The following is an 8187-nucleotide window of genomic DNA, read 5'->3' as shown; positions in this document are numbered from 1 at the left end:
TCTCTCTCTCTCTCTCTCTCTCTCTCTCTCTCTCTCTCTCTCTCTCTCTCTCTCTCTCACACACTCCTTACTCTCCCTCCTCTCTTTCTCTTTCTCACTTATCCTCCTTACTCTTCTCTCTCTTTCACTGTCTTTCTTTACCTGTTTCTAGCTCCTTCTCTCTCCCTCCTCTCACCTCTCTCCGGCGGTGATTGGATTGTAGCCGCCTCCTGTCTGGTCACAGCTCTGGTTTGTGGTCGAGTGGTTGGACCACGGTCGGTCTCTCCAAACCCCAGCGGCGGCTTCAACTGTTCCCCTCGAGGAAAAAAGAGCCAGGGCTCAAGCCCATTGGGCGAGGACGGTCACGTGATCCTCGGAGTGAGCGACTCTCTTTTTGTGGCGTTGTTTTGTTTTCGTTTAATCTGGTATTGTGGCTTTACTCAGCACCCCACCTGCCCTCTGCCTGACCAACTGTTAGCACTGGGGAAGTGACTGTGGCTACAGTTTAGAGAGAGACAGAGGGAGAGAGAGGGAGGGTAAGAGCGAGAGAGGTTAAAGAGAGAGAGGCAGAGAGATAGAGTGTATGTGCCTGCGTTGTCTGTGGTTTTTGCAAAAGAGAGAGAGAGAGAGAGAGAGAGAGAGAGAGAGAGAGAGAGAGAGAGAGAGAGAGAGAGAGAGAGAGAGAGAGAGAAAGGGTGAGCATGTGTGTATTTAGAAAGAGAGAAAGGTGAGTCACCCACACAAAGCCTACCCATGCAAATCTCTCTCCAGGAGGACACACAATTACCCCTGTGTGTGTGTGTTTGTTTGTGTGACGCTTTGGGCACCTGAAGCCTCGCACAATTTACATGCCCTCTTTTCATATCACTGTCCCATTTCCTTATGTTGTGACAGGAAAATAAAGAAAGAGCGGGAGAGCAAAAGAGAGGGAGAGAGAGAGGAGAAAAGGAGAGGGAGCAAGTGAAAGAGCTAGATAGCAGGGAAGTAGAGAGAGTGAGAGAGAAAGAAAAGGAGGGGGAAGACAGAGAGAAAGAGAGGGAGGATGTGGCCACAAACGAGTGCAACACTGTTTCCTGGATGTGAAGAGTATTCAACTGTCACCTAATGTAGCCCCATTATGATGTGCTTTCTGACAGTTTCATACTCTACTCCTGTAAGCCACCATTCAGTCATGTAAAGATAACGTAAAACTGCTCTGCGGGTTAACTAAACTACCTACCACTAAACTAGAAAAGTTCTATCGACTTCTATGGCCACAGTTTCATCAAGCCTCAACCTTGTTCTGATGAGGATGATTTATCCAGCCAGGTCACCCGTGATAAAAGTCAGTATTCGACGTCCATCCATATCTGAGGACTTCGGGAGATGACGTGGAAACAGGCCCCTAGGGGCAACAGTGAGTGCTGTTACCTTCAAGAAGGTTTCAGCTTTGCTTGGGTGTTGTGGACGGGGACGTAAGCATCTGCCTCTGATTCCAAAGGTTGCAAGTTTGAATTGTTTTTGATATTTTTGTTTTGAGCCTATCCCAAAACTTAACCCTTACCTTAACCATTATGAGTTAGTGCCTAAGCTTGACCTTAAACACTTCGAAATTTGACGTTTGCAACAACTTTGAAGTTTGAGAAACATGGTTGAACGTCTAATTCTGACGTGAGACTGTGAGAGCTAGTTGTATTTATCTGAACACGTGTGTGTATATGTGTTTGTCTGTTGATTTTAATAGTAGGGCTGGGATGTGAGTGTGTGTGTGTTGGGGTTAATTGTTGGGCTGGGCTGTGAGTGTGTGAGCGTGTCCAGGTCAGTGTACACCTGCTCTAATGAAGGCTGAAATCGCATTGTTTAAGGGCGGGACCAAATCACACCCGCCCCCCACACCTGGTCCACCATGCCTCCAATCTCACCTTAGACACGCCCCTCACAGCCATTCAGCCATCTGGGCTTCAGGAGTGAGAGGGAGGGAAGGGTGAGCGGGTGTGGATGTCATCAGTTGGCCGAGACAGCTGCGTCCCCACCCTCTCTGCCTTAAGCTTAATATACACACATGCACAGATACAGTATACTTCCTGAAGAATCTGATCTGTCTTCGTCTCAATGTAGTCCGAGCCCAAACGGAAGACTCTGAGACGCGCTGAGGGAACACAGCAGGATTAGCATGACCTTTGACCCCCGACAGACACAACACAACCTCCAGCTGCAGCTGCCTGGGTCATCTGGAGGTCAGACTGGGTCAAGGGGTCAGGGGTCAGACGGGGTGGGGTCTTATGTCAGCCAGAGAGGGGGATGAGAGACGGAGATACGTGGAAGAGATGTAGTGACTATAAAGAGAAAGAATAAGGCAGAAGGAGAATAAATCAGACGGAGAGAGAGAGATTTGGAGAAGAGGCGGATGTTTCTGATAGACACAGCTGTCAGTGAGACCTCTCCATACAGGCACAAACCGCCCATGGCGCTCCCACGACACAGCTTCCACCCCCTGGGCCTGGGACAAAAGTGTGGAGGAGACGCTTATTAAAAGTAGGATATAAGATAGTAGGTTACACAATACTGTGGGACCACTGCATACCTATATAACTATGGGACCCATTAAAACAGCAGAGATTGTGAGTCTTTAGCAGCTACATACTGCAGTAGTAAAATGAAGCTATACATATAGAAACAATCATCCTGAGAGTAAATCTCTCAGCTCAGCAGGTATACCATAGTAAAGAGGCCCAGCCTGTTGAGCTCATGGAGGTGGGAAAGCAGGGGACTTTCCTGAGCGTGACTCCAAGGCCCGGCCCCTCCCAGCTGGGTTAGGTCTGCTGCAGCACCTCCCTGCCTTCCCCTCCCACAGAACACTGAACAGAGAGAGGGAGGAAAGAGAGGAGGATAGAAAAAAGAGGAAGGGAGGGGAAGGAGACAGAGGAGAAATAGGACAGGAGGAGAAGGACAAGGTCAGAGAGAGGGAATGAGAGAGAAAAAGAGAGAGGAGGGGAATTCTCAAAGTGTGTTGTCCTGTCTGTCTGAGAGGGACTGGTTTCTGACTCATCCACCCACTCACAATGGAATCCCAGCAGGTGCCCCCCCCCCCCCCGTCTCTCTCTCTCTGTATCTCTCTCCCCCTATACTCCACTCCAACCTCGCTCTCTTCTTCTCTCTCTTCTCCTGTTCATGAACATTTAAAAAATGATTAATGTACACAACAATAAAACATTTATCTGTTATGAATTATTCTGGGGTCACAGGTCAATAGGAGGGGTGGAATCCAGAGATGTCTGGGAATATCAGGGCTTGTGGTTGGCTGACCTGATGGAGAGTGAAGATCTGGGAGAACATGGATGGGATTCTTCCATAAGGTCAGGGAGAGGGTGAGAGGGAGTGAGGGAGAGGGTGAGAGGGAGTGAGGGAGAGGGTGAGAGGGAGTGAGGGAGAGGGTGAGAGGGAGTGAGGGAGAGGGTGACAGGGAGTGAGGGAGAGGGTGAGAGGGAGTGAGGGAGAGGGTGAGAGGGAGTGAGGGGGAGAGGGTGAGAGGGAGTGAGGGAGAGGGTGAGAGGGAGTGAGGGAGAGGGTGACAGGGAGGTGAGGGAGAGGGTGAGAGGGAGTGAGGGAGAGGGTGAGAGGGAGTGAGGGAGAGGGTGAGAGGGAGGGAGTGGACATTTATACTATGGTTGTCTGGACATGCCACAGTGATGAGAACTCAATCACACTTTACCTGACCCTTCTGTTAGAAGGCCTACATAACACCATCATTAGAATGGTAGAACAGAGATCATAATATAAGGAATATAGTTTTCATGAGAAATAGGCAGGCAGAAAATACTGGGAAAGGCCTCACTGAGTTTTGGCAGAGAGTCTTACTAAGGAACAACTTAACCAGCAGGCTTGTAAACAATCCCAGACATTCAGCGGGGGTGGTGTGTGTGTGTGTACGTGCATGTTTGTGTGTGTAGGGATTGGGCAGTGTCTGTGTGTGTGTGTGTGTGTGTGTGTGCATGTGTGTGTGTGTGTGTGTGTGTTAATGAGTGTTAAATAACCCTTTCTGTAACAGGACAAGGGGTCAGATCACTTACTGGCAGTCTGCGTGACACACTGGCGGCTCAGTGTGTGTGTCTGTACGTGTGTGTGTGTGTGTGTGTGTGTGTGTGTGTGTGTGTGTGTGTGTGTGTGTGTGTGTGTGTGTGTGTGTGTGTGTGTGTGTGTGTGTGTCACCTTCGTGTTATACGCTGATCCATCCACCCCAACCAACCACCCTACTTTCGTTTTTGCCTTAAGTAACCATCTGTCTTACATAACCATACCAACGTAACCCATCATACTACTGTCTACTGAGTGTCCCGGATGTACATTTGCTATGTTACGTATAGTCTATGAGACCAGGCTGAAGACACTTGTGTGAAATAAGACAAATATAAGCACCCTCCAAATGATTATTATTATTATTATTAATATAATTATTATTATATAGTCAATACAGGAATGCATACAGTAAGCCTTAGCCACAACAATTAACTAACGCTACTGAAACCTTTTAAAGATTTCCCTTCTCTCTCTCTCTCTGACAAACACTCCTAGACAAACACCAACAGCCGTTCAGTACTGGTTTCCATTTCAGCATCCTGTCGTGATGAAGTCATGGATGAGCCATCGTTTAGCCATCCTGTCGCTCAGGCAAACACATGACAGAGGGATGAGGCATCGTTTAACAGGCCTGCCATTCAGGGAGCACAGAGAAGGCCTTTTGTTCCCCGACGGTTATACTAACGTTAGGATGAGGGGGCGACTGGTTAAAAGTGTGTGTGTGTGTGTGTGTTGCTCGCAGTGAGATGTGAAGGTCTTTGTCTCAGTGTGTGTGTGTGTGTGTCTCTCACAGAGTGATGTGAAGCATTTAGTCTCAGACTTTTCATTACTCAGCAGGCAGGAGGGAGAATCTTCCAGTAAGAGACCGCCTCCTAGACACTGGAAACACACACACACACACACACACACACACACACACACACACACACACACACACACACACACACACACACACCACACACACACACCTGGCCCTCTCATCTTACAAACATATGTAATAAGCCCATCCCACTATGTGTCTGTCAGTCATTGGAGGCTTGATGAGAGGAGAAAGGAAGCATTCAGACTGTGTTGGGACGAGGCCCTAGTTGACACTAATACAGTCAGACAGAGGAGAGGAAAACACATTCGTCTTAGTGACGACTCCACTAATTACACGCATGTCTACTGAGAATTCATGTTTCATCATCAGCATTTGCGTGTGTTTCATCATAATGGAACTGGAGGAAACTGTAACTCAAATATTTATTTATCAGTAGTTAAAGCAGCGAGAGTCATTCATCAAATTATTTCTTGTGGCATTATTAATCCCACATGCTTTACCTACAGTGTTAAGGGATTGTCTAGGTATTTGCTTGCTAACATGACATTAGCGACCCAGCCAAACAGAAGTGTTGATTGATAGATACAATTCCATCCTCGATGTGGGAGACCCCTGATATTTAACATGTTGTCAGAGCTCTGGTTTGTTCCCCCTCTCGACTCCTAATAGGGTGACCTCCCCTAGACGCTGACGTGGGGTCAGTTTTTGCATTCCTTCATAATGGCTACGGTTTCCCATTTGAGGACGGCAAGCTGATCCTAGATCAGGACGGCAAGCTGACCTTGGACAGCTCTGGGCAACTAGCACCCAGAGCAGTCCACTCCCGGGGGTTTGAACTGTGATCCCTGCTAATGTCCTAAACCACTGAACATGCTCTGTAAGTGGCTGGGGTCAGAGGTTAAGATAGCCGTGGCTTGTGGGAGCTCAGGAGCTCACACTGTGCTCAGCCTGCCTGCCTGTCTCCACGGTGACAAAGGAGAGGTGAGGAAAAGCACAGCATCATGTCTCACTGCCACTGTACTGTTTTACCATTGCTAGAGGACACAGATAGCACATTGTAGGCTACATTTTAGCATTCTTTTTTTTACATATTCTTTTGTGTTGTGAAATCTAAGAAACAAAATGGCATCCAAATTGACCCTTGGGGGATTGCTAGACCACAATGCATTTTATTGTTCATAGTCATGGGCTGGATTGTTGTGCAGACCAATTCACTAAGGAAACTTACTACTGTAAGTAAACACATGCGCGCACGCAAGCACGCACACACTGAAAGCTGAGCTCTGTGGGGTCTTGCAGGCTAATGAGATGATGACTGTCAACAGAATCTGTTTTGTTCTCTCTTTTCTCTCTCTCTCCCCCTTTCTCTCCCCCTCTCTCTCCTCCCCCCCCTCTCTCCCCCTCTCCCCTCTCTCTCCCATCTCTCCCCCCCTCTCTCTCTCGCTCTCTCTCTTTCCCTCTCTCTCTCTTCCCATCTCTCCCCCTCTCTCCACCCCCCTCTCTCTCTTTTCCCCTCTCCCCCTCTCCCCCCTCTTTCTGTCAGTAAAAGAGGAGGGGGGCAATTGGACGGGGGAGTTGACTGAGCATGGCAAATGAGATAATTGGTTCCCAGTGGATTGGGAGAGAGGGGGTTGATAAGGAGAGGGGAGACTGGTGAGTGGGGGCGGGGGTGGACGTAGAAATAAAATAGTTTGTGTTTCTATCTGGAGACTTTCTGGTGTACAGTGGGGGAAAAAAGTATTTGATCCCCTGCTGATTTTGTACGTTTGCCCACTTACAAAGAAATGATCAGTCTATAATTTTAATAGTAGGTTTATTTGAACAGTGAGAGACAGAATAACAACAAAAAAATCCAGAAAAACGCATGTCAAAAATGTTATAAAATGATTAGCATTTTAATGAGGGAAATAAGTATTTGACCCCTCTGCAAAACATGACTTAGTACTTGGTGGCAAAACCCTTGTTGACAATCACAGAGGTCAGACGTTTCTTGTAGTTGGCCACCAGGTTTGCACACATCTCAGGAGGGATTTTGTCCCACTCCTCTTTGCAGATCTTCTCCAAGTCATTAAGGTTTCGAGGCTGACGTTTGGCAACTCGAACCTTCAGCTCCCTCCACAGATTTTCTATGGGATTAAGGTCTGGAGACTGGCTAGGCCACTCCAGGACCTTAATGTGCTTTTTCTTGAGCCACTCCTTTGTTGCCATGGCCGTGTGTTTTGGGTCATTGTCATGCTGGAATACCCATCCACGACCCATTTTCAATGCTCTGGCTGAGGGAAGGAGGTTCTCACCCAAGATTTGACGGTACATGGCCCCGTCCATCATCCCTTTGATGCAGTGAAGTTGTCCTGTCCCCTTAGCAGAAAAACACCCCCAAAGCATAATGTTTCCACCTCCATGTTTGACGGTGGAGATGGTGTTCTTGGGGTCATAGGCAGCATTCCTCCTCCTGCAAACACGGCAAGTTGAGTTGATGTCAAAGAGCTCCATTTTGGTCTCATCTGACCACAACACTTTCACCAGTTGTCCTCTGAGTCATTCAGATGTGCATTGGCAAACTTCAGACGTGCATGTATATGTATTCTTGAGCAGGGGGACCTTGCGGGCGCTGCAGAATTTCAGTCCTTCACGGCGTAGTGTGTTACCAATTGTTTTCTTGGTGACTATGGTCCCAGCTGCCTTGAGATCATTGACAAGATCCTCCCGTGTAGTTCTGGGCTGATTCCTCACCGTTCTCATGATCATTGCAACTCCACGAGGTGAGATCTTGCATGGAGCCCCAGGCCGAGGGATATTGACAGTTCTTTTGTGTTTCTTCCATTTGCGAATAATCGCTCCAAATGTTGTCACCTTCTCACCAAGCTGCTTGGCGATGGTCTTGTAGCCCATTCCAGCCTTGTGTAGGTCTACAATCTTGTCCCTGACATCCTTGGAGAGCTCTTTGGTCTTGGCCATGGTGGAGAGTTTGGAATCTGATTGATTGATTGCTTCTGTGGACAGGTGTCTTTTTTACAGGTAACAAGCTGCGGTTAGGAGCACTCCCTTTAAGAGTGTGCTCCTAATCTCAGCTCGTTAATCTGTATAAAAGACACCTGGGAGCCAGAAATCTTTCTGATTGAGAGGGGGTCAAATACTTATTTCCCTCATTAAAATGCAAATCAATTCATAACATTTTTGACATGTGTTTTTCTGGATATTTTTGTTGTTATTCTGTCTCTCACTGTTCAAATAAACCTACCATTAAAATTATAGACTGATCCTTTCTTTGTCAGTGGGCAAACGTACAGACTCAGCAGGGGATCAAATACTTTTTTCCCCCACTGTAT

At 47.6% G+C, this 8187-nt stretch overlaps 1 protein-coding gene across 3 annotated transcripts in view; it reads right to left on the bottom strand.

Annotated features, from left to right (window-relative positions):
* Positions 1-476, bottom strand: part of LOC106575592 (runt-related transcription factor 1) — a 45074-nt gene extending 44598 nt beyond the window's left edge. Inside the window, exon 1 of one of the 3 annotated variants that reach the window (XM_045699063.2) lies at positions 142-476. The gene's annotated coding sequence lies outside the window, so the exon portion shown is untranslated. Of the gene's footprint in view, positions 24-141 lie in introns of those variants that run through there. The other 2 variants (XM_045699062.2, XM_045699064.2) reach the window with 2 other exon arrangements.
* Between the last annotated feature and the right edge of the window lie 7711 nt (positions 477-8187).

The sequence above is a fragment of the Salmo salar genome, chromosome 17 (genome assembly GCF_965601325.2).
Source record: "Salmo salar chromosome 17, fSalSal1, whole genome shotgun sequence".
Taxonomy (NCBI): Eukaryota; Metazoa; Chordata; class Actinopteri; order Salmoniformes; family Salmonidae; genus Salmo; species Salmo salar.
The sequence above is the reverse complement of the archived record's forward strand: the minus strand, read 5'-3'. Positions and strand labels throughout refer to the sequence as shown.